The sequence below is a fragment of the Chanodichthys erythropterus genome, chromosome 11 (genome assembly GCF_024489055.1).
Source record: "Chanodichthys erythropterus isolate Z2021 chromosome 11, ASM2448905v1, whole genome shotgun sequence".
Lineage (NCBI taxonomy): Eukaryota > Metazoa > Chordata > Actinopteri > Cypriniformes > Xenocyprididae > Chanodichthys > Chanodichthys erythropterus.
This window is the reverse complement of record NC_090231.1, coordinates 36,582,724-36,606,945: the sequence shown is the minus strand read 5'-3', so window position 1 is coordinate 36,606,945 and position 24,222 is coordinate 36,582,724. Positions and strand designations below refer to the sequence as shown.

The 24,222-nt window shown below is 38.7% G+C and overlaps 1 protein-coding gene across 18 annotated transcripts in view; it reads left to right on the top strand.

Moving 5' to 3' along the window:
• The first annotated feature begins 796 nt into the window (after positions 1–796).
• The window catches only part of sox6 (SRY-box transcription factor 6), a 161,543-nt gene continuing 138,117 nt past the window's right edge, over positions 797–24,222 (top strand). For 10 of the 18 annotated variants that reach the window (XM_067399626.1, XM_067399624.1, XM_067399620.1 and 7 more), the window contains exons 1-3: positions 797–1,088; positions 3,628–3,744; positions 22,669–22,739. The gene's annotated coding sequence lies outside the window, so the exon portion shown is untranslated. Of the gene's footprint in view, positions 1,089–1,136; positions 2,103–3,034; positions 3,075–3,627; positions 3,745–4,952; positions 5,072–18,869; positions 18,972–19,099; positions 19,266–20,052; positions 20,168–22,668; positions 22,740–24,222 lie in introns of those variants that run through there. The other 8 variants (XM_067399627.1, XM_067399615.1, XM_067399621.1 and 5 more) reach the window with 7 other exon arrangements.

Here is a 24,222-nt window from a genome sequence, read left to right as displayed (position 1 = left end):
GTTGGATAAATGGACACAGTAAGCATTCTAGCGGAACTACATTAACCATTTTTTCAATTTTATAACATAATATAAACGCCTGTATGAGAGACATATTGCGACGGATTTAGCTTATAGGTAACGTCAAATTCTGGTATAGAATTTCTCATCATAAGCAGATCACCTGACGTTTGTCTTATACGGTTTGATTTCTACAGCATAGATCCAACTTTTAAGTAATAATTTTGCCGTCGCTTACAACTTTTTTCGACATGTTATCCTCAAAAGCAGAGTAACGCAGTGGAAGAAATCACTCTTTACATTTTCACCTTTATATCTCCATGTTTAAGTTAAAATTTTCATATAAGGCTAGAGATCTATATCTACCTGTATATATATATATATATATATATATATATATATATATATATATATATATATATATATATATATATATATATAAACACCTAATACGTTTTTTTTTCTGATCAGCATATGCAAATGAGTTTTAATTTAGACAATATTTAGCCAAAGCGTGAATATTTTCGCGAAATTTTATAGACTATATTCATAATGTGACACCTGATATTTGACATTGTATCACCCGAGTTCTTACTTTCCCCCCTGACAATCTACACTATTCTACCCCACCCCGTTAAGACTCTCTCTCTCTCTCTCTCTCTCTCTCTCTCTCTCTCTCTCTCATGTGTTGTCTGGGAGGGGGAGCCCTGCCTCTTTCCTCAGATCAATGCCCTGGCCACTCACTTTCTGATGTTGCACGACGGGAAATGCTTTGAATACTTGCGACATGGCCGCTTGCATTGATTGCCAAGATTGACAGCAGTAACCATCGTCTTCTGTCGCTTGTGTTTTAGAGTAGAGAGGAAAACGCGATAAATATACTTAGAACTGCTCTCAGCAGTTTTGACAGTTCAACTTCATACAGCCAAAGCGGGATTCCCTCTACGGTCAGTGGAAGCGACACAGTTCAGTTTTTTCTTCTTTCTTTGCTACTACACACCAGTGTTCATTATTTTTAACCTCTTTTAAAACCAATAACGGGATACGGCGAAGACGAGCGCTTGTTTTGGTACCCTGTTCACATCAAGGTAAACTTTTATCATTGGTAACCTGTCGTCCGTGATTTCGTGTCTTTTCGTCATGCTGTGTTTACTGTCTTTTGGCGTCGTAACACCTCAGCTACCGTAGTGATATATTCACATTTTCGTTACAGAAGCTTTACAGTAAGTGTCTAAACTATTTGAAAGGGTTTTCTTGTTCAGGATTGATGTTTGTCTTAACGGTAATTTTCAACGGAGAGTGGCGCGTGATACTCCGTAGACCGATTTGACGAGGAGCGATTAAGAGCTTCTTTCTTAACTAAAAACTGCAAAAATCTTGACGACTACCAGAAAAAAAAAAGTTAAACACACATTATCCGCGCGGTTCTTGTATTTACTCCCAGCAATTATGTTTTGTTTGTACTTCATTGTCCGCTGTTGAACTATTGTAGTGTCGCTCCCTCACAAACGCACGCGCGAAGGGAAATACTGATGCGCAGGTTTGATTTCTAAAAAATGCACGTAGGATAATTACTCCAGGTGAAGTGCTATTTAATTAGTTGTATTTCTGAGTAATAGATAGCATGTAGTTGTCATCCGGACGGCGTATAAGTTCCCTGCACAGGAGGTAATTTCACTTGTGTCCACAGAGCGGTACTATTCATTGATAATAACGGGAGAAGCGCTGCTAGGTAGTACAGTAGGCTACTGGCAAGTATCCGATTCGATGTCGTTATAACTTTCTCTCTATTAAAAACTGGATATGCTTTGTATTTTTAAGATCGCTCACATTTCCAGCCTGTGAGAGATAGCTAAGCAGGTAGTTTAAAGAGAGAGAGAGAAAAAAAATGTTTTCTCTAAGCGAGCATGGGAATTGTTTCTAACTTTCGCTCGAGGTCAGGCATATTGACCTTTGAAGAATGCATAAGCCATAAATTAAAATGAAGTCCTCATCCAAAGCGGATCCATTTAGAGACAATAAGCAACTTGGACAAGCAGACTGCTTTTAATCTCCCAGCTTGAAAAAAAGGTGCTCTGAAACACACTGCATTCAGACTGAAAGTAAGTGAATTCCGGGAATTGTTACTTTCCTAATTATCAGAATGTGTGATATTTAATCTCTGAGCAATTACGGCGCTTATTAAAAAAAAATAATGAATGCATTTTCTTTACGTATTTATCATTTTTTATTTTAGAACATCAAACCGATAGCCTAAGTGTAAAAAAAAAAACTTTAAACAACAAAATCAAATAGTTGTTAAAAATTACATTCACAGTGAATTTCTAGGCCTATTCAAAATAAATCCAGTAAAATAATGTTAGCGTTTAGTTTTCGTTATATGCGATTTACACTTTGCATTAGTGTTTATTCTGATTCTGTCTCTGTTTTAAGTTTTGTGCTGTCCGTGATGCTTTTGAGATTTCCAGAAACAGTGCAATGAGGTATTGAGAGGACAAATGAAGCGCAATGTGTGTGAACTCAGTCTGTAGGACACAGATAGCCCATCATCTCATGGGTGTTTCCCAAAAGTAGACCCTCATAGGCACAGATAAGCCCTTTTCGACTGCTGCACGAGATACGATAATATTTTCATAAGGAACATAACACAGCACGCCGACGTATGACGGAATGTAAAGGTTTTTGAAGCCCCTCAGACACGTCAAACGGGACATTTAAAATATTACAAAAATTAAAACGCCTAAATTACTTATTGTTAAACACTTTTTAAGAAAGCGAAACACTCTCCTCCTTTTTTTCTTTTCTAAACCTCAGAGCAGAAACACAAAAGCTTGTTCTCGCGCAGGGACGCAACCTGACACCTTAATTAAACACAGCTTAACTTTGCTAGTTTTTCTCTCCTGAAATTGTGTCCAGTCTGTAAGAATAACCGGGTGTCTAATAATACATTCTTGTCTTAAGTGAGAGGGGCTGTTTGAAAAACAATCCCCTTGGCTTGTCCCTCTGTTGGGGTGAAGTTGAGCCCGTAATGGCATTTTGTTTTGAGCAGTTGCTGTTAGCTGTTCCCTCATAAGGTAAGATGGCACTGGAGCCCAATGGAACATTTATAATTAGACTGCCAGTTCAGCACATTGTCCTGATTGCTATACAGGGAAATGCTGCACTCAATAGAGATAGATTTATTCACTGCCTTTGAGAAAGGGTCTCTGTTGGCTATCCCTTACATTTATCTTATTCTAAAGACAAACCATGGTCACCTTTATTAATTCATCGAAATTTAAAAATCTATTCAATGTGTTATTTGCCAATGCAATATTAAATATGAAATTATAACCCCCCTTCTCTTTTATTAGTGTTAACACACTTCACAAATCTACGCATCCGTTTTTGTTTTTTTTTTTTACTTCACGGCTCGCTGTTTGAAGTTTAAACGCAGTTTTCATTCAAGCTCATTTTTTCATACGTTTCCTGGATTTTCCAAATGCTTTCTTTTATGGACAGAAATGAAGTATGAATGAAGGTTAATGCGCAGTTTCAAAACGATATCACAGACAAATACACTTTCATTTTCGCTGAGATTAAAGCGTTTGAGGTTATGACGATCTCTGTTGTTGTTGTTGTTTTCAGGACTTTCTGCCCGTGGATTTGGGAAAGAACTTGTGGTTTTGAGCAAGTAAAGAGCATTTCCTAACTGGATCCAGCGAGCAGATACTGACAGATCGCAGACGAACGCTTATGGTGCCAGTAAGTTCAGAGATTTGGACCGTATTCTATTCTGCCATACCTCGCTTGTCTTTGAATAGATCTAATGTTCAGAGACTTGACAGCTGGAATCTGTATTTTAACACATGTAGCGTGTGAAGTTTTTTTTTTTTCTTTTCTTTTATACTCTAATCATTCTTACAGTTCATACGGATTATTTATTTATTTTTATATAGAGATTATATGCAGTGATGATAGTTTTGCATTTTTTTTAATTGAGGCATCACATCGTAATGGATTAAATGACGAGGCTCTAAATCGTTGTTAAAACACTAGCGGAGTGTCAGTATGATACCTTATCCAGTGACTGAGTGATTGTAATTTCATGCCATCAAAATGCATTTAATTTAATCTTTAAATGCACGTTTTTTTTGTTTTTTTTTTTGTTCTTTTTTGTGTGTGTACAGAAATATGTTTTGTGGGTTCTCCTAAATTTTAAGATGCATAATAGAAGTCAGACCTCTCAGTATTCCATATATTATATTAATTATTTTAAAATGAGAGAATCACTTTTCTGCTCTTGCAGGATATAATAAGTTCAGTTGTTTTGCTATAATTGAGTAAGTTCTTTGTTATAAAGGGAGTTAAGATTACTTCTTTGGGAACATTAATTGCATAGCTGGCATCAGCCAAATGCATTATCAGTTCAGAAATCTGGGCAGTAAATGAACTTTGAATAATTCCCTTTCATGTGCCACAGTCTGTTGTTTCAAGAGGTTGTCTGCCATATGTTTTAGTACTTGTGAAATATCGTCTCAGATTTCTCTACCAGTAATTTTGAGTTTTAATCAGTGGTTTTACACAGCTTTGGCATTTATTTATTTTTTTATTGCCTCTGTTTTATTATTTACATTTTTGCTTGGCGTTTTTCTACTTTAGTAAAGTAGTATGTCTTTAATGTTTAAATGATGTTTATACGTCTTAAGTGGAGGTATATCTTAAAGATAAAGTAAAGGATGAAGTGAGTGTAGCAATTTATTTTTGAGCTTAAGCATTTTATATATTAACAATCACGTTCTTATCCGAACCAGTTCTTTCAAAATTATATTTAATCTAATAATTTATGAAACTCTTGTTTTAACCCTTGTTTAAAAAAAAAAAAAAAAAAAAAAAATTGTTATGTAGTCATGCATAACCCAGTGTAAAGTAGCATATTATTTAGTGGAAAAGAGCTTGAGGTTGCGGTCGTGGGAGATGCTCAGGTGTAAGTGTCGTCTGGCTCTGTCATGTATTGGAGGGGTTAGAACAGTGCCAGCAGAATCCTAATGATAAACAACACTGGAGGTAAACAACAGCAGGCCTGGTAAAGGTAAGCAGCACGCCAGCCGTAGGGGAGGAATGCATGAGGAGGAAATGTGGCAGCACATGTTGTGACATCTGTCTTTATAAGTGTTAGCTAATTTGCTGTGGAATATTTCAACAATGATCAAAACCGATGGCAACATGTTTATTAGAAGGCTTTTTTTTTTCCCCTTTTGTGGCAGAATCTCTCAAGTTTCTGGAATGTGTTATTGAAGCTTTGCTGCACTTTTAAATTATAGTAAGTTTGTCTACTAATTAGCGAAATAAGGATGACACTAGGAAGGTGTTGTTTTCTTGTGGATGATATTCAGATCTTGAATGAATGTACATAAAGCGTGAAGTTCTTTTTGCAACTGCTCATGTTCATACACATGCTGACATTTGAGGCTTTTCTCACAGCCGTCCACTGCATTCCTGCAGAATGATAGATCCATTGTCATCAAGGAAGATGGCACGCTGACAGCTGCTCGAGATCCTCAGGGCTTCCAGTATCTTCTATGATTTAATGATTTACATAGGGAGGAATACTGACCCTGGACGTGCCGAAATGAAATCAAAGCTGTAACAATCAAATGACAGATAGTAAATAAATAGATTTGTAATCTTGTGAAGACCTTTAACATTAGGACTTAAGTATTTCTTTCCTCCTGCGCAAGTACAAATTATCCAACCTATACTTATCTGTGGCTTAACAACACGCCCAAATTGCAGTCTTGCTTCTGAAAAAAAAGATAGCAAAGCTATAGCTTAAGAGGCCTTGTGAAATGCCAATAAAGATGGCTGTGTCTTTCATCGACAGTCTATGCTGAAAAGGCCTTTTTTTTCCTACAACGTTTTGTTTTTTGCCTTTTTGCAATCTCAGGTCTAGATGTTGCAGTCACACAAGGATAAAAAATTGAAGACGTCTTTGATGTCTTGGACACTCTTTGTAAATGAAGGGCACGCTTTTTTGCCCTCTGCTGAAAACCCATGTTCACCTACGGCCTGATGCTGCACAATGAACCGGAGAGATAGAGGCTTTTCACTCTGAAATATTACTAAATGCTTTCTTTTCCTCATCTTCTCACAGCATTTGCCTGATAACAGGATGTACTAGCACAATAATAGAGCTGCTTTTTTAATATATTCCATCAGTACAAACTATTGCTCGAATCAAAATGTCTCGAACTTGGTGTTGCATGACACATAATGCCTGCAATTCTTTAAAATGAGTTGCAGGACAAATATTCCTTCTGTATTATTGAATATATCGTTCTCTCTCTTAAAGCTCTTTTATAAGCACACATGAATATGTAGATTTAATGCTAGGGATCTCTGGGACCGTGAGGTTGTTGACACTGGTTTTATTGGTGGTTATAATCAGCATTATCAGGTCTAGGCTCTGGTGTAGCATATTGTTTTTTTCAAATCCGAAGAAAATTTCTGCGGTGCAGAGGAAGATTCTGAGTCCATTTCCATTTCAAAGGGGTTTGCTGTGCTTGCTGGCAGTAATTAAAATGCAGTGGTTTGGAGCCTGTATACACACACGCGCTCTGGGGTGGAGGGTTTGCTGGGAGAGAGTGAGCGCGGGGAACCGTGTGCAGGCGGTTGACTCCTGCATGCGTCTCCAAATGCACTTATAATTTTGTACAAATGTTTATGCCAGTCCGTGCTCTTTTGCGGAGAGCTTGTCTCCTGGCCAAAACCATTTCAAGACAAAGTTAGTTTGCTTTTTCCTTAACCTTCTTGTTGTGGCCTCTCTCTCTCTCTTTCTCCCTCTCGCTCACTACAGCTGCTTTCTGACACACAGGCTTTGGCACGTGTTTAACCTTTAATTGGTGCATGAATAAATAATGAAAATAAATCTTTTGATATGGACTCTGTGTTTAGGACTAGTCCTTCGCTGTTCGCGATTTTCTTTGGATTTTTCACTTCACCTCTTTCATCCTCTATTTCTAAGAGGTTATTATTAATATATAATGTAATAAATAAAAATAGCAAATATTGCTGAATTAAAATTTGTTTCGCCATTTTTGAAAGGAATTCACTATTGTAGAATCTGAAAAAAAAGTGTAGTTATATAGGCATCAGGAATTTAACTAGAAAGTACTATGATTTTGCAAATGCTTCTTCTTCATGTTTTATTATTAATAAGAAGACCTTTATGAATTCATCATGCTTATTGGGGTAGGAATGATGTGTAATGAGTTTAGTATCTCAGAATCCACTTGGTATAATAAGTATTACATTTTTATAATTTCCTCTAACACTTTTTATTCTAGTGTTTATAACTTTCAGAATGTGAATTTCATATTACATCATCTTATGGTTAAAGTGTGCTGTGTTAGCAAAATCATTGTCAAACACAGATTAAGGGAATCAGGCCATGCGATGTTGGGAGCTAGGCACTTTTTTTAGTATGAGATTTGTGATAATCCTGGCCTTTCGTGGTAGCGAATAATTGATCATTAACCTAAGATGCTACGCTTTCCATTACAAAGGGATCTGAGAAGAAGACTCTGTCCACTCTAAATGCTTTGCTATTAGATCAGATGTGAGCCAGTAAGATCAAGCTGGGAGATTGCCCTCTACCTAACTCTCCTAGTACACATGTGATTAAGCAGGTCAATATGCGATGCTCTTATGTGATGGATCACAAACCACAGTGTTAGTACATGATGGTACACATTTTGGCATTAGTGTAATATTCCATAGTATAATATTTAAAATGTTTTGATATACATTTTTTTTTTACATACTTTGTACAATCAGTTGTTCATTCAAGGTCAGGATAGAAGGCATGATTTGAACCTCATAACATAGAGAATTATTTTTGTTTAGAACTGTGTCAAAGAAATATCCACCCTGAAGTTGAGTTCATCTTAAGACAAAAGGGCCTTTGAATTCCCTGGGACTTTTCTGTTTTGTGAAAGAAAGCCTATTGCTGACTCCTTAAATGGTATTGTAATAATTTAGACTCAGTTTTTTGTGATAATGAGAATCTTGTAGAATGAAGAAATGCTGAAGAAAATTGTATGGAAAAATCAGGATTTGACGCTAAATCACATTACCCACAGTTTGTGTGTGCGCATACGGTTTGTGTGGAAACTCGGGATGCAAAATGCCTAAAGCAAATTTAAGTGACAAAAGAGGCTGGTAAGGAGAAGGGAGGAATGCTGTGGCTGTGTGTCTGACAGTAGTTCAACTGAAGTATTTCTGAAACCAGCCTCTTTTGTTTCCTATTCCGTGATTATGTGCACTCGCTTGCAGTTTTAAAGGCTTTCTGCCGTCGGTGTACATGTGCCTCACAAGAAAATGGCTTCAGCAGACCAAACCACAAGTGTTTTCTCTCTCTCTCCCTCACAATCACTTATCTCCCTCTCTCTTTTCTTTCTTTCTGAAGAAGTGAAAGGCTCTGCTACCTGACTGTCAGTGTAATAAGATGTAGTGCAGCAGCAAACAGACAGATTGAGAGAAAGCACTTGACTATCGTTATGGATGTGTCCATGAACAGCTTTTGATGATGGGTCAAGTGGTGACGGCTGATGTGATGAGAATGTGTGTGTGTGTGTTAGCGTGATCTGCCATTCTTGCCTTCAGAGTTTAGCGAGCGGCTTGTCTAAATGGTCTCTATGTGAAGAGATTCAGCAGTTAATGATGTTAGTCTTAATTCAGAGCTGCGGCTGTGGAGTTGGGTCGCTCTGTTCAGAACTGTATGGAGCGAGGAGGGTTTCGGAAGAGATCATTCATCATTCCTGGGGTCACGGTACTACTGGCTTAAAGATAGTGGACATAGAAGCTCTAAAGGTACGGTAACATTTACCGTTGTTTGGTGAATTTTCTTGTGCGAAATCCAGTTCACACTAAATCCAATCCATGCGATCAGGAATTTCACTTGAGGGTGAAAGATTTCCCCACACAGAGTTTTGAGTTCAAGTTGGTCAAACAGATTCAAATCACTTCTCGGTTTGAAAGTGCCTTCTGTTGGATCTGTGCTTCATACATTGCTACACTATTGACTATAGACAATTTACCTTTTTGCCTGTGGTACTTTCCTGTGAAAACAAATCTTAATGCCTTAAAATAGCTTGAATGTAACTCTACACCCTTGCCTCATTTAATATACCTGGATCTATGAATATGATAAATAGCCCCCCGCACAAGCTCAGACGAGATCCACTCGGTCAGCTTACTGAGGTAAATGCTGCACAATGGTATCGCTTTTTACAACGTTGGACAAGGTAGTTTATGATGTCAGAAACACCATTGATTTCAAACCGCGAGTTTGAGACTGTCTTTGGTTTACTGAAGTTTTAAAGAGAAAATACTCAACAATGGTGTTGACTTGTGAATTTGCACATGGTTTGTATTAAAGCATGTTAAAAACACCAGATAGACACATGAACAACGTTAAAAACTTGATTTTCACCACAGGGGGACTTTAAACTTAAATGGCAAAACCTTAAAGTAGTACGAATTCAGTCCCACTATAGATTTCACACTTTATTCACATCCATTCATATGCAAGAGAAGACATTTCATCTTCTGCTTTGAGTTTGGTGAACTCTGACTTAAAATACGGACACACTTAAAAGCTGCTAGTTTTAGGGTGTTGTGGTAATTTCGTATACGTTGAAACTTAGTGTGACTGCAGTTTAGTCCTGCAGTGTATTCAAAGTGAAGTCTTTCCTTTTCCGTTCTCTCTTTATGGCTTTGCCAGGATATATTAACCACACCATAGTGAAAACACCAGGCTGGAAAAAGTGAATGTTTTCTTGCAGAGGAGTGGAAAACAAATTGAAATTGAATTAAAAAAATCACCCTCTTTTTCATTAGTTTGTCATGTTAAATCCTTAGGAAGGTCTACGAACATAATTTAAGTCCTAATTTTTCTTATGAGCAGTCGTGGTGACAACAGCACTGTAATGTGGTGATCTCTTTTTTTTGAATAGGATGGCAGAAATCTGTTGAAATAATGGAGAAAATCTTGCGGTTTGCCTCCCATGCATTTCTTTGGAGCCTCTTTGACATCTATCAGCATACCCACACTGGCACTCAAACAATCACTCTGAATCACTCATCGTAGGTCAGCGTTAAGGAACATACAAACTCCAGAAAAAGAGAGAGAAGCTGGAATAAGAGAAGATCCTGGCAGGCTTACAGCCCCACCAGCCTTTTTCCACCGGCGGGCATGTCATCCTGCGGCGCTCCGTCATGGGCCTGCAGCTGAAAAGAGCTCACTCATAACACACACTGTTTCTCTAGCAGGAAAGAAACTGAAACTATGACACAGGGCTAAACTAACCCCCCGAGACCTGCCAGGATGCAAATAAGACATTTTCTCCACAACACTGGTCGTCTCAGAGCCAGGCCCTTTTTGCCTTGTTCCATTTGGTACTGGAGCCGGGAGCTGCTCCTGCTGTTACCTTGAAAGCACTTCTCTCCTCCTGGACCATTTTTAGCAGCTTCTACTAATAGAATGTTACTTTAACATTATTTAAGCATTGTATTAATATTTCAGAGTGCCACATGTTGGTAATTGGGGAGCGTTGAGGTGCGTGCGCACTTAGGGGATGCAAGCTTGAGTGATGATGGCGCATGAATGACTTGCGGTGCGGTGTCAGAGGGGAGGAATGTTTTCTGTCTCTGATTGGAGGTGGTACTTCGATGACAAGAAAGAGAAGTTATGAAGGGGGAGGGAGTGGTGGAAGAAAGGAGCAAAAGATGGCCCTACTCTTCTTCACTGTTGCTAAATTTATTCCATCTGCAGGGTGGAGGAGTTTGGTCTGACTCCAGACCAGAGAGAGGCTTCTAATTAAATCGTCATCATTATCAACTTGTGGTCAACGATCATCTTCGAACGCTCGCTCTTCCAAGATGAACATGGAACCAGAGAGGCTTTTCCTTCAAGCCTTGTGTTGGATGGAATTAGAAAGTGAAAAGCAGAATAGGAAAGTGCTACACAGGCCTGTTTCTCTTTTTTTGTTTTTGGCGTACGACGAAAAAAGGCACTCAGCCACTTCCACTCAGGGTTAAACAATTACTGCACATCAGAGGGAAGTACAGGAATCTTAGCTGAGTCTGCTAGACTTGCTTGCTTTCAGGGGAAACATTAGCAGTAGCGTTAGCATGTTCAAACCTGCAATAATTTCAATTAGAGCCGATGGGCGTGTTTGCCATATTTGGATCAGCACTGTTTGGGAAGTGCTCCCCTTAAGGGCTGACAGCTCTTAATACGGTATTCCAAGCATAGATATGTGAGTGACACTGAAGAGTACGTTAAAATGCTTTATCAAATCATAATTACAGCCCCAGTGATTAAAGGGGAAGTGACTCTGATTAGAAGAGTTTCTGGGGACGTGGAAACGGGATGAATATTCAAATGGGAAAGGCAAGGAGAAATATTATTTAGAGTTTTGTTTTTTCTTCTCTCTCTCTAGAGTGAGGTATGTGTCTGCCAGACTGCTGTGCAACCACAATGCTATGATATCATCTGCACCACACAGATTTCATCTGGGCCCTTTCAGCTCTAGCTATTGGGCAGAAAATGTGCATACAGATATCGGCCCATTAATGTTCAGCTTCTCGCTCTCTCTCTTAACCCTCTGATGTATGGCATTGTCTACAGTAGATATTTAGAAGCCATTTTTTAATCATTTAAACTGTGTTCCAGACCACTTTGAGTGATTGTTTTTGAGACGTGGACATAGAAGAACTTTTTGGAGAAACTCTAAGTTCAAAACAGGATATTTGACACACCCTCATAAGGTCCTGTCATGATTTTTTTAAGTATCTTTTCATTTATATAGTGTTTAGGACTGTTTATGTCATTGTGTTTTTTATTAAATTGATGACAACATTAATTCTATATATTTTTTTTTTATATAGAGAGAAAGTATATGATATTTTTATATAGTTATTTTGAAGTTAAAAGAACATTAGGACTCTTATTTATGACAAGTTTTATATATATATATATATATATCTTTAGGGCTACAACAGCTTGCCCCTGGGGCAGTACCCATAAAGGTACATTTTTTGCACATTTTCTTAACATGTTGGTTTGAACTTTTTATTCATTTAATAATTCTTGCAGAGGGTTAACCTGTTCATTGAGAATATATCAAGATTGACTTTCTTCTCTATAATTTGCAGTCTTATTTAGTTCTGAATGGCCACTATACGATAGCTGCCAATTATAATCGGGGGAAAACATGGGTGGGATGAACGGCGTTTGACTGTTGTTTTCGTATTCTATCAGCCTGGCATGCGGGCTTAATGCAGAGGAGTTTCAGATCAAATTGGTCTTGAATCTGTGAGGAATGTGAAGGGGAAAATGTCCTCTCTCTCTTGCTTGCTCTCGCTCTTTCTCACTCACTCTCTCCACTCTGTTGCGCTTGGAGAGCTCGATGAGTATCACACGTTTTTGTGAACTTCAAGGTATGCACTGTTTAAGCAAAGGAGATAAAGGAGCGTATTATTAGCGGCCGTCTTCAGCAGGCAGATTAGGATTGCTTGAGCCTTTTCTCCCCTCACCTTTGTGAGCCTCTAACACTGACTGCCATGTGATAGGCGCTATTTTATAAATAATTTCAGAGAGCGTTCATAAAATGTAGGCTGTGAAATAGACAGCGAGAGCCTCACAATTTTACAATTTCACAACCGACTTCCCTCTTAGAATGACAGTGGCTAACCTGACTATTACCGCTTTTGATTTCTGCAGGGCATGGTTTTGCGCTCGGCGAGCTATACATAAAAAAGCTTAGTGCCGACTCTGAATTTATGGCTAAATGCTGCTTATCTTGCAGCCTTTTCATAGACTTCAGAAAAGAGTCGTATTTTCACCTCACTTCAAAAAATTCCCGCCTGTGTTGTTGTGTACTTGAGCCTCAGCTCTGTTGTGAGCCACACAAAATAGAAGCAGCGCAGCATCGACTTTACCATATTTTATACAGATGGGATTCTTTCAGCATGTAATCAACAGTGATGTGCAGATGTTTCAGGTGAAGGCTAATTTTTTAATGTTCTATTCATCTACACTTTTTTTTGAGTTCTTCGTCTTGTGTGTGTTATGAGAGAGCACTAACCAAGTCTACCCTGAACGCGATTCTTGAGAAAGCTGGAGCGGAAGGTGTGTTTAGCTTGTGTCGTGTTGTATTCATATCGTAGCAAGCACTTAAACACCTTCCCACATGCCTCCTCAAATTACCACATTTATTTATTTACGTTTCGGGTTCCCTCCAAATTTACCCTTCGAAGCCCAGTAGGAAGGGAAAATTTACATTGCTACATAATCTAAGATACATTTGAAAATAGTGTGTGGCGAACAGTAGTGGTGGTGGAAGCCTCCTGATATTTTCATTGGAGCGTTGTCAGCTTTTCTAGAGAATAATATGAACCATGTGTCCCGTTGGTGAGAGAAAATTAGAGACCTTTCATGTGACCCACCTGTCGCGCTTTCAGCAGTGGTAATGTTAACCTCATGTTGCCATCATCGGCCACTAGAACTGTAGAACGTGTGTGTGTCGAGACCAGGGGAGCTTCTCATCTCGCAAGAGTCTCGGCATTTGACACACATTCACGGACCTTGCAGGGAAAGACTGTTTCTCATAAGAAACACAAATACTCATGCTTCGTGGTGGTAGTTTTCCCGTCTTTATTTTCTTCTCAGTTTTCCTTTTTTTGCCCTCTGTTTTTATTTTTTCCCCCAAATGTCTGTTGTGTAGTTTTGAGCGTTGGGGTTCCTCGTGGTTCCTCAACGTTCCTCGAATTTCATGTGGCCTGTGCCATGCTGTAATAGGTTCCTTGGGCATGATTGGAATATAATAACCATTTTACAGTGTTTCTTTTACCTCCTACGTGCTGAGAAAATGTAAAACGTTCACGAGCACCACAGGGCATATGGTTGGACCTGTGATGTCAGTTGTTATTGCTGGATGCGTAGGATAGGAAAAGTTGGATTATTTTCCAAAAATCCACTGTGCGAGGAGCATTATGTCACAAAGGCGACATTGTAGCCAGTTGGGTGTGTTGCAGTGTGGGTCCGTGTATGTGCTTTTTGTGCACGTCCCAACTCGCTTTCTTATTCTATACATTGTCCAAGCGCTCTCAAGTACACGCATGACGTGCGTCACACCACTCCCGTGCAGAAATCAATGGAAACTGTTCCATATAGTATATGGGCTTCATAATGGAAAATTATGCCACACATTATGCCTGTCCATTTGTAAACCTCATAGTCACTATGTGGAAACATAGAGTGTATATTAAAAGGTATAGTTCACTCAAAAAAAGAAAATCCTGTGATGTACTCACTCTCAAGTCATTCCAAAATTGTATGACTTTCTTCAGAAAACAACTGTTTTCTCTTTTTTGGTCGATACAAGGAAATTGAATGTACTGTATAAAACAAAATCTTTTTTTTACTTCCTCAGGAGAACAAAGGTCATACAGGACTTATTATCCTTAAGGTCATGCATACGTTTTGTGACATAAATTGAATTTTGAGTGAATAATGAAGTTTAAGCTCTGTTATTTAGATCGTGGCAATATATAAAAAAAAATATATATCAACATTATTATAGCTCTCAGGCTTGTTGCGAGAGGGCATAGAAAGAGCAACAATAATCTCACCCTCCGACTTGCCTGCACTGGTCATGTGACCTGTAATTTTGCCAAACCCCCCACGATCACTAGGACGGAGTGGATTTCTTTAAAGCCGTCCTCCATCAGCGATGTACTCCAGCCTGATTGCCTCGTGCAAAATGAGAGCATCATGGGAAAGGACGTGCATCTAATAGCTAACTGAAGAACCACGCATCTCTTGTTTTTCACTAATTGAATTCTGCACTAAAATATGCTGGCAGGAGCCCTTACCTTGTTTGACTTATTTATTGCCTGACTGGAGAGGTAATTTGACCTCCTCATATCAAAGACTCTTTTTTTTCCTGCAGAAAAGGAGTGTTAAACTCAATTACACCACCGATCAGTGACTCAAACACTACATTTGTTTTCTCTGAGGGGGGAAGAAGGGAACCACGGAGAAGAGAGAAGCTCTCTTTCTAGTACAGTCTGAGAAGCTGTAGTATATAGGGGAGAGAGCGAAGTGAGTTACTCCCAGTTATGTCAGTTGAGATTTGTGTCCATCGTTTAAATCATTTTCCTCTCTAGAAAATTAAGAACGAAGAATAATTCTCAAGCCAACCTTTTTTTTTTTTCTCACTCCTATTAATGGATTTGTTTGCATATGCTGATTGATTGTGGATTTGGAGGTGATTTTTGAAATGTGGTTAACAGTGAAATAAAAGAGAAAATGATTTTCTCAATGGTTAAGATTTACATCTATGTTGACATTCTTGCTGTAAGACTTTTAAAAAGAGTTTTAGAGAGAATAGATGCACAAATGAAAAGCATTATGAATTATTTAATCATCTTAATAGCACAAATCCTCCAATTGAACTGTATCAAACACAATCAGAGCAGGAATTTGAAGATGCTCTTGAACTTTAAGACGTAATTTGCAAGAACAAATATTTTTTTTTCTTTATTTTTGCTCTTACCTTTGCTCTGCCTGAGAAAAACATGGCAGAATGTTTCTGGATTTTCATGAAGCCACTAGTCAAAACCCTAGAGCACAATATGCTCCTCCCTGCTTGCTGGTAAAAGAATTAAAAGTGAACTTGTGCATGAAGAATGCAAGTACCGATGAGTCGTAACCTCTTTTTTGTTATTCCATCATTCATATCGAGACCTGAAATATTTTTCAGATTTTACATACCACAAAACCCATCCTTGGGGAACCAAGGCCTCTCCTGGCATACTTAACTGAGGTTTCTTCTATTCTTCTGATGGAGAATACTGCACACAACTCCTTTTTTTCCTTCTGTGTTCTTGACCACGTCTCTTCATTTAAATTGTCTCTGTTCATTCATAGAAAATGTGAAACATGAAGATTTCAATTCAATTGCAAATGTAATATTTGAAAAATGGGACTTTGCCGAACACACGCTCCTGCGTCTGAACAAGAACAAGACAAATAATTTGCGTGCAACCGCCGGGCCTGGTTGTAACCTGATCTTTTCTGGATCGATTGATTCCATTCTGGTGTAATTCACCATATGATTGACTTTCAGCACGGCTTACCATTGGAAAAATATCCCTGTACAGACTGCGGCCTTAAATAGCGCAGTCATTTGAATACAGATGCTTGCTGCTTAGACCTTGTCACTGGAAATGACTCGGAGTCTGGAGACAATTGCAGGTTGATTATGTTGCCACTGACAGAAGTTGCAGGTTCTTTGTGCATCAGACATATTTGCATTTAAATGCTTATTGTAGGCAGCCGAAGCATATCCACTCTGATTGTCTGCACGACCTGTCTTTTTATATTTGTCTGAAAAACAAGATCAAATGAATTGCAATAAGGGATAATCTGTATGGGAATTATTTTTTCCAATGGAAGGAGGCACATCAATCAATGTGCTAACATTTGTTGACTTGTTTTCAGGCTTTAGTTATCAGTCACATAATGTCTTTCATCTCTGTGTGTTTTATGAATACGATTTGATCTGAATCTGTGTAATTTATCTTAATATTTGCTTTGGCTGCACAATTGTCATTTTTCCCCCTTAATATTATAATTTTGTATAATAGAATTTCAAATATTTTGTCATTTTGATCAGTAGAATATCTGTTTTATTTGGGTAAACTGTGCAAATTTCTGCTAATGAATAGTCTGGATATAATCAAAGTGTTTTATGACACACAAAGAATCTTTAATATAAAACAGATAAGTTTATTCAATATTAATCAAATATTAAATTAAATATAAATATTAAATATATAATACAAAAGATATTAATCAAATGTTTTAATAGAGACTTTTCACATATCGTAATCTTTTTTATAATTCTTATCTATAGGAAAACCAGTATCCTCTCTGAAATGATTCATTTAAGTCATGAATGTTCTAACATTCAGAAATCATTTGTTGTGTTATACCACATACTTGACCTGTGCGTGCATGCCGGTGCCTTTATCCACATATATGTTGCTCATGTTCATTGTGTGCGTATTATACCATAAAAGTGTGTGTGTGTTTGCAAGGCAGGTGTGTGTGTATGTGTGCTCCTGCTGCTTCAGGCTCTGGGTTCTTTGTCCTGTAGCACTCAGCATGTCTGCCTCCTCAGGAGAGCCAGGGCTCTCTCTCGTCTGGCCACACAAAGGCACAGCCTTTCTTTGAGGTGTTAAAAACTTCCATTTATGCATTCCCTGGACAAAAAGCTCCCGGACCCATTTTCGAGGCCATTGGCAACACAGGCAGACATTGTGGCCACGCTTCTTCGGCACTCATTTCACAGATTCTAAAACCGGTATGTGGTGAACAGGATTTCAGCAGCTAAAATGCCCCGTGAGAGCACGGGCGATAAGAGAGCGTGAGAGAGAGAGAACGGCCGGCAGCCCCGTAAACTAGAAGATGAGACCAGGAGAATAAACACATTACCTGGGAAAGAAAGAGAGGGAAGCAGGCTTGTTTCCATAACCCAACTCAATAGTAGGTACAGATAAATAGGAGGGGGGGGTAAAGTGGGAAAGTGCTTTGTGTCATGGCTAGGGAATAAACTCCATCGACTGACGTCAAATCGATGATAAAAAAGACAAGGACCTGCTTTCTCGCTTTTGCTGCAATTGCATTCTAGTCATTTACTGAAGTGTGTGTGTTTCACAGAGAACCGGCGAGACTGTATTTTACCAGCTGGGAGTCAAATTCCTCTCAGGATGGATTTGAGGCCCGTGGTCGCCGGTCAACCCTTTCTTCCCCTAATACGGACTTTCGTTGTTGTTATTTCACAGTAGAGTAAATCACATGAAATGTATCTCCACTGTCAGACATGAAAGTCTGGCTTGGTCGTGGTGCTGTCTGCAAGTCCAAGGAGAGGAGATGTTTGATTTAAAAACAGCAAAACCTCCCCCATCCACGATGGGAGACGTGAAATACGCTTTATAAACACCCTCGGCTGTAAGCAGGCCCTCTTAAACTAAGTGTGTGCACATTCAAAGAGGAAGATCAGTGTAATGGGATGTCTCTTATTTTATTCCAGTGAAAGAAAGTTGGTCTTTTTGAATCCACTGCTCTTTCTGACATGAATCTCTCTTATTGGGTCTTTATTGCTCTTTGGAGACAATTCAGATTGAATTTTTTTTCCCTTTGAATGTGCAAGTTTGAAATGAAATTGGCCGCACACCACAGGAACTTGAATCGGAATTTGAATTGACTTGAAGAGCAGTTACCAGACTGCATTACAATTCAAATAATTTCAACACAGGTAATGTGTTTTGGGAAGTTAATTTAGCATTTATTAAATTAAAAATATTAAATATGTATTAAGTCTTATACACATATTTTTATAGGTGGCATTTCACATCTATTTTTCTCTCTCTCTAGCATTCATCTCTATAAACCTTAAAACTTCAAAGCTTTTAAATGTTTCTTTAAAATTAAAATTTTTAACTGTCAAGTTAAATGAATTTATTTGAATTTCAATTCCTCTTAATTTTACTACTTTTTAAATTCAAAATGCTATTCCATTAAAATTCAGGAATCGAAATTAATTCAGGAATTGAAATTATCAAGGCATTATCAATTCAGTCGTAAATGGCGCACAACCCTTACGGCTGTTCTGGTATCGTGCTTTACACGCGCAGAAATGTCGGCTGTGTGCACACTAGTAGATTTTTGTCAGAAGGAATATTGGATCTGACAAAAACACCACTTTACCTCTTCTGCTCTTCCGCCCACTGCTGGGTGTGAGTGGCCCGTCTTTCGGCTCAGTTCTGCCTTATTTTCAGCCACCCCCACCTCTTCTCCCATCCTCCAGACCCTGTCAGTGGCCCTGCTGTTAGTACAGAGATAACCTGTCCTCCACCAAGTAAGAGACCGTCCTGCTGATGGGGGATATTGCCTCTTTTGTCCCAATAACTACTTCCCCTAAATCCCCTCTTAACATGTTCTGGACTGGGGGAAATAGGACATTTAAAGTGATTTTATTTTTTGCAGGTTGCTGGATCAGAAGAAAGCTAAGGCAAAGTTGATGCAAATGAAAATGTTCCCTCCTAAGTAGAGTGCAGCATGTCCATGGTCAGAAAGATGAAGGATTTCATCTATATTTGACCCATCTGAACCACTTTGCCTTACAGTTCAGCCTCTTAAAGCTCTCTTATCGGTAAATATTTACAGCGTATTATGTAAAGCACGCTACTGTATTTCTCCCACTTTTGCAAGTATATTTAAAACAAGCTGCCTGCATATGCTCTGCAAGAGCATGGCTGCTAATGTGAGGTTAGTCACTGATTCCCAATCGTCATATGATGGTCAAAGACACAGGGCTGTTATGTAGAGGATTGATTTAATCAGCTGAACCTACTGTAGATGAACACATGCTTGGGATTTGAAGGCTCATTGGATTTCTCAAAGGACTTTTCTTTTGATTCTGAATTCTTCTTCTTGAGTGAAATGTAAAGAATGTACAGTTTATTACCAGCTAAAGGAAAAAGCGACATCCCCACTTTTGTTTGATTCTGGCTATGAGCTTGAAAATGATTGAATGTAGGAGAATAGTTAGAGAATCCGTTACTCATGTGTGTGTGTATCCATTGGCTTGTGTTCTTGGAGTCAGTTTGTGGTAGTGTGTTTGTTGGAGGGGCTAGCTGGAGTCACTGTCATGGTCGATGGATTAGCCTCACCAACGTGAGCTTTAAGCACCCTACTTAACCCCTATGAAATATTCAGCACATTTAAAAATAAAACCTGTTTTCATTTAAACTGGTCAATTCCTCATCTGATGCAGTGTGGCGTAAAGGTTATTTCAGAGGAAACCCTATCATTAATTTTTGGGTGCCCCCTAGTCTGTCCTCTTGGGGTTTAATGGGCTTTAGCTTTTCGTCTAGTAATTTGCCAAGGCGCTCGGCTACTCGAACAGTTCTTCCTTTCTTCATCTCTCTTTATTTCAGCTCCCATTTGTACAACCACAGCTACTTCATCACTGCAGACATTGTCAGGAAGAGAATGAAAACAGAGCTCAACATGTGAGAAAGCCGCAGTGGTAATTGCGGACACAATGAATCGGTAATAAAACTGTTGGATGACTAATAAAAACAGGCTGGTGCTGATTGGAACTCTATTTAATGAATTCATGATCGCCCAATTAGAAAGTCCTATTTAATCCAGCTCTGCTTAACACTACAGTGGCCTGCTACAGTCATTTATATATGTCAGGTCAGGGCTTATTGCATTGGTTTATTTATTTCTAATGTCATTGTCATCTTATTTACAATTCAAAAGTTTTTTTTTATTTATTTTTTTCCTCATCCAAACAAATGATTAGCTTAAAAAAGCATGGATATATAAAACTGCGCCATTCTCTTTTTACGCAAGCTTGTTACTTTCATCATTTTTCTCACTTAGCATCAAATTATAATTTCAAATTCCTTTTTATTTTTCGGCCCCTGCAATTAAAACAGCCCTGTGTTTATTAAAGCACAACAGGAATTAGTCAGATGTTGTATCGCTCACAAAGAGAAAAGCATTTATGGAATTACCACCGCTGTCAAGTGTGTGTGGCACGAAATGAGAGCTGGCACTAACTCTGTGAGAGACGCATGAGCGCATGCACACAGATACACACAGTGTGTGCGGTGTGAACTGGGAGGCAGTCAGGCCTGTGGCATGGTCCTTTGAGAACGTCAGCTCAGAGGTGCTATTAAGATGACAACAGCTTTCCATTCACACAAGGGTCAGACCTCCTGCCTCTTTTCTCCCATTGTCACTTTCAGCCTCAAGGTTGCCACATTCAGATCCATTGGAGACCAAAGATCTCTCAGTTTATTCTATTAACCCACCCTCCCACACAGCCATTTACTTAGTCTGTGCTTTTGACTTAGTTCTTCAGCGCTCGTACGGGAGGGCAGATTTCGGTTCTAGCAGATATGGCGCAAATTGCAGGCGGATAAATTAGTTGTGACCTCAAACCCCTGTGTCCTTGTTTAATTGGTGATGCTGAGGCAGGCTAATTGTATAAATCAGCTGGTAATGAGATTCCTGCTTGTTGAGAAAAACAGAATAATGTGGTGAAATGAACATCCGTGAGGTTTGTGCAGTACAATTTCTCTCTCTCTCTCTTTCTTCTGTCACGTAAAAGGGAAATGTAACACTACACATATGGTCGGATAATGTTGAAACTGGGTGTTGTTGGTGGTTTGGGCGCACCGTCTGTTTGTTTGTGTTTCCTTGGTTGTGCCGGCATTGCTGGAGGACCTCAGAAGACCTGCTAGAACTAGCAGAGCGTGTAACTAAATAAATCATTAGTGCTCTGCAGAGAGAGGAATTAGAGAAAACAAGTACTTTGTATGAAAGCCATTTATTAGTTGAATCAAACAGTGCAGGGACAGATTAATGAGGTATTAGAGAAGTGGACTCTAAACATTGTCTAGGATTGAGTCCCTCAGGGAGAGAGCTGAGTAGCTGGAGGCGCAACGACTGTTTAACTTCATCTGCTGGGACTCTGACCGCCTGCCTGCACCCTCACTTTACTTCACTCGTCTGACATCCTCTCTCACAATTTTCTGTTCTTCTGCTTCGTTGTTACTCTTTTATAGAAATGAATACTTGAATATAGCACAAATCTCTTAAGCAAAAAATCTGCATTGTTAGAATGATTTCTGAAGGATCATTTGGCACTGAAGACTGGAGTAGTGCTGCTGAAAATTCAGCTTTGCCATCACAGAAAAAAAAAAAATATATATATAATAAAATATTACATATTACTGTATATTACTGTATTTTATCAAATAAATTCAGCCTTGGTCAAAATAAGAGACTTTTTTTCAAAAATATTTTCAAATCTTACAGAACCCACAAAGAAAATGAACGGTGGTGTATGTATTCAGTTCCTGAATTTGAATTGAATTTCAATTGCCTCAGTAAACAAGGTTGCATTTCAAATTTGAATGCAATAATGAAATGGTTGAGAAAATGTTGTGTACTTTAATCAAATTTTAAAGTTTTGAGAATTAGGGTGGAAGAACTCTTAAAGGGATAGTTCACCCAAAAATGAAAATTTGATGTTTATCTGCTTACCCCCAGCGCATCCAAGATGTAGGTGACTTTGTTTCTTCAGTAGAACACAAATGATGATTTTTAACTCCAACCGCTGCCGTCTGTCAGTCAAATAATGGGAGTGAATGGGAACTTGATCAATAAGAGTCAAAAAACCTTGCACAGACAAATCCAAATTCCCATTGACTCCCATTATTTGGCTGACTACTGAAGAAACAAAGTCACCTACATCTTGGATGCACTGGGGGTAAGCAGATAAACATCAAATTTTCATTTTTGGGTGAAATATCCCTTTAATGACCCAGAATGAATTACCTTTTATTGGTTTAAATTTCAATTCAGTATATTCCTAGCATTCCAGTTCAAATTCCACTTGTGTTTGGTGTGGCCAGTTGATATTCTAATTTATGAATTGAAAGGAATCCAATTCTGAATTTTGCCCAACCCTTATTTATACACATTTAAAGCAAGCTGTGCAAACTTAAACACATTTTCTTTTTGCTCTGTTGTAGGTAATTTTCATGAATTCAAAATCAACACACCAGTGATCTTTGGGAGCTGGGGATAAAGTCTTTCTGTTTATGTAAGTACAAATAGTATTTTGTTTTATGTATCTTGTCCAACATTACTTGTGTATCACTGTTCCATTAACATTCCATTTTTTTTTCCTATGGTTTCTGCTGTCTTAACCCTTTACATCTGTCTGATTTGATTTGAAACTCATGAAACCACAGTACATGCTTCATTAACACAGGAAATGGTAGCCTTACACAAATGATTACAATGATGAGTGTGTTCTGTTCTGCGTCACTTTCCTAGAACTACGTTTGCTTGAAAAACAGCACAAGTGACTTATATAAAAGGCTACATGTTAACAATTAAATGTAGATTGTAGCCTTTTTTGTTACTTTAAAAAGGTGGAAAGTAGTCATTCGAAAACCAGTTTGCTTGTTAGCACCTACCTCCACTTTCCGCTCAAACACACACTTCCATCGGTGCATATAGAGTGAATCTATTCTCTATGCTAATACCAACTATGTTATTGGTACTTTCAGGCTGCCAGTCGCCCTCAATAAGAGCATTCACAGCAATGAAGAAAGAGCCCCTTTTAAAGAAACACAGACAGGGTCTTAGTAAACAGTCAATATACGGCTGCAGTTTTCTGCCACAATATGTCTTAAATGGGAGTTTTCTCTTTCCAGCATAGTAATAAAGATCATATCTGGCAAAGTGTTGCTCTTGGTAATGTTGAGCAAACAAGCTTCCTGAAAGTTAAGTTCATATTAATCTTTTTTCAAATGTCACTTCGATATGAGGTGCAGGACAGAGTTATATTAGTGTGCAGAAAGCCCCACTGTTGGCCCTGCATAATTAGGCCACTGAGAATGGCATATTCCAGCTCAAAGTTCAAGGCCGCACGCTAATGCAGAAGCTTTATCCCTGTGATTTCAATTCAAACAGCGTCTTCGGCTCAGATCAATACGCTCTATTACACCGGGGCAGGCGCTTTTTATTTAAGCTGTGGTTGTAGTGCGTGTCGATGGCGTGTTAAGTCTGCGCTGAATGGCTGTCAGAGGAAGGAGAGGCAGATCAGTGAATAGAGAAATAAGAAAGGGGCCGAAAGTGATTACAGGTTTTGTCTGCCCAGCTTGTAACTCTGCAAGGGAGAGTCTGAATATTTCCGTCAGCCTGAAATGGAGGAAGATAATGCGTTGCGTTATTATTGGAAAATTGTGCTTGTGTAAATATGATATCTTTTTTCTTTTTCTCGTTGATTAACCTCTGCTCGGTGGGCATGTTGTTGTCTCTGAGCAAGAGTAGGTGTTTGAGATGTTTAAAACATCAGTTTTTGTGACAGTAGATTTTCCGCAGCGGTTTCTGGAGTGCCACGGGTGGTAGTCCTACCTTTGGGGATGAGTTTACATGCTCTGTGTCGCCACTACAGAACAGCTTCGGCCTGTCCCGCTCTAGGTCCTGTGAACACAGATATTAACATTGATATGTCACAGGGTCAGGTCTCTATTTAGGGAATGAAGCGCTGATTGTTAAGCTGAATGAAGGTGAAA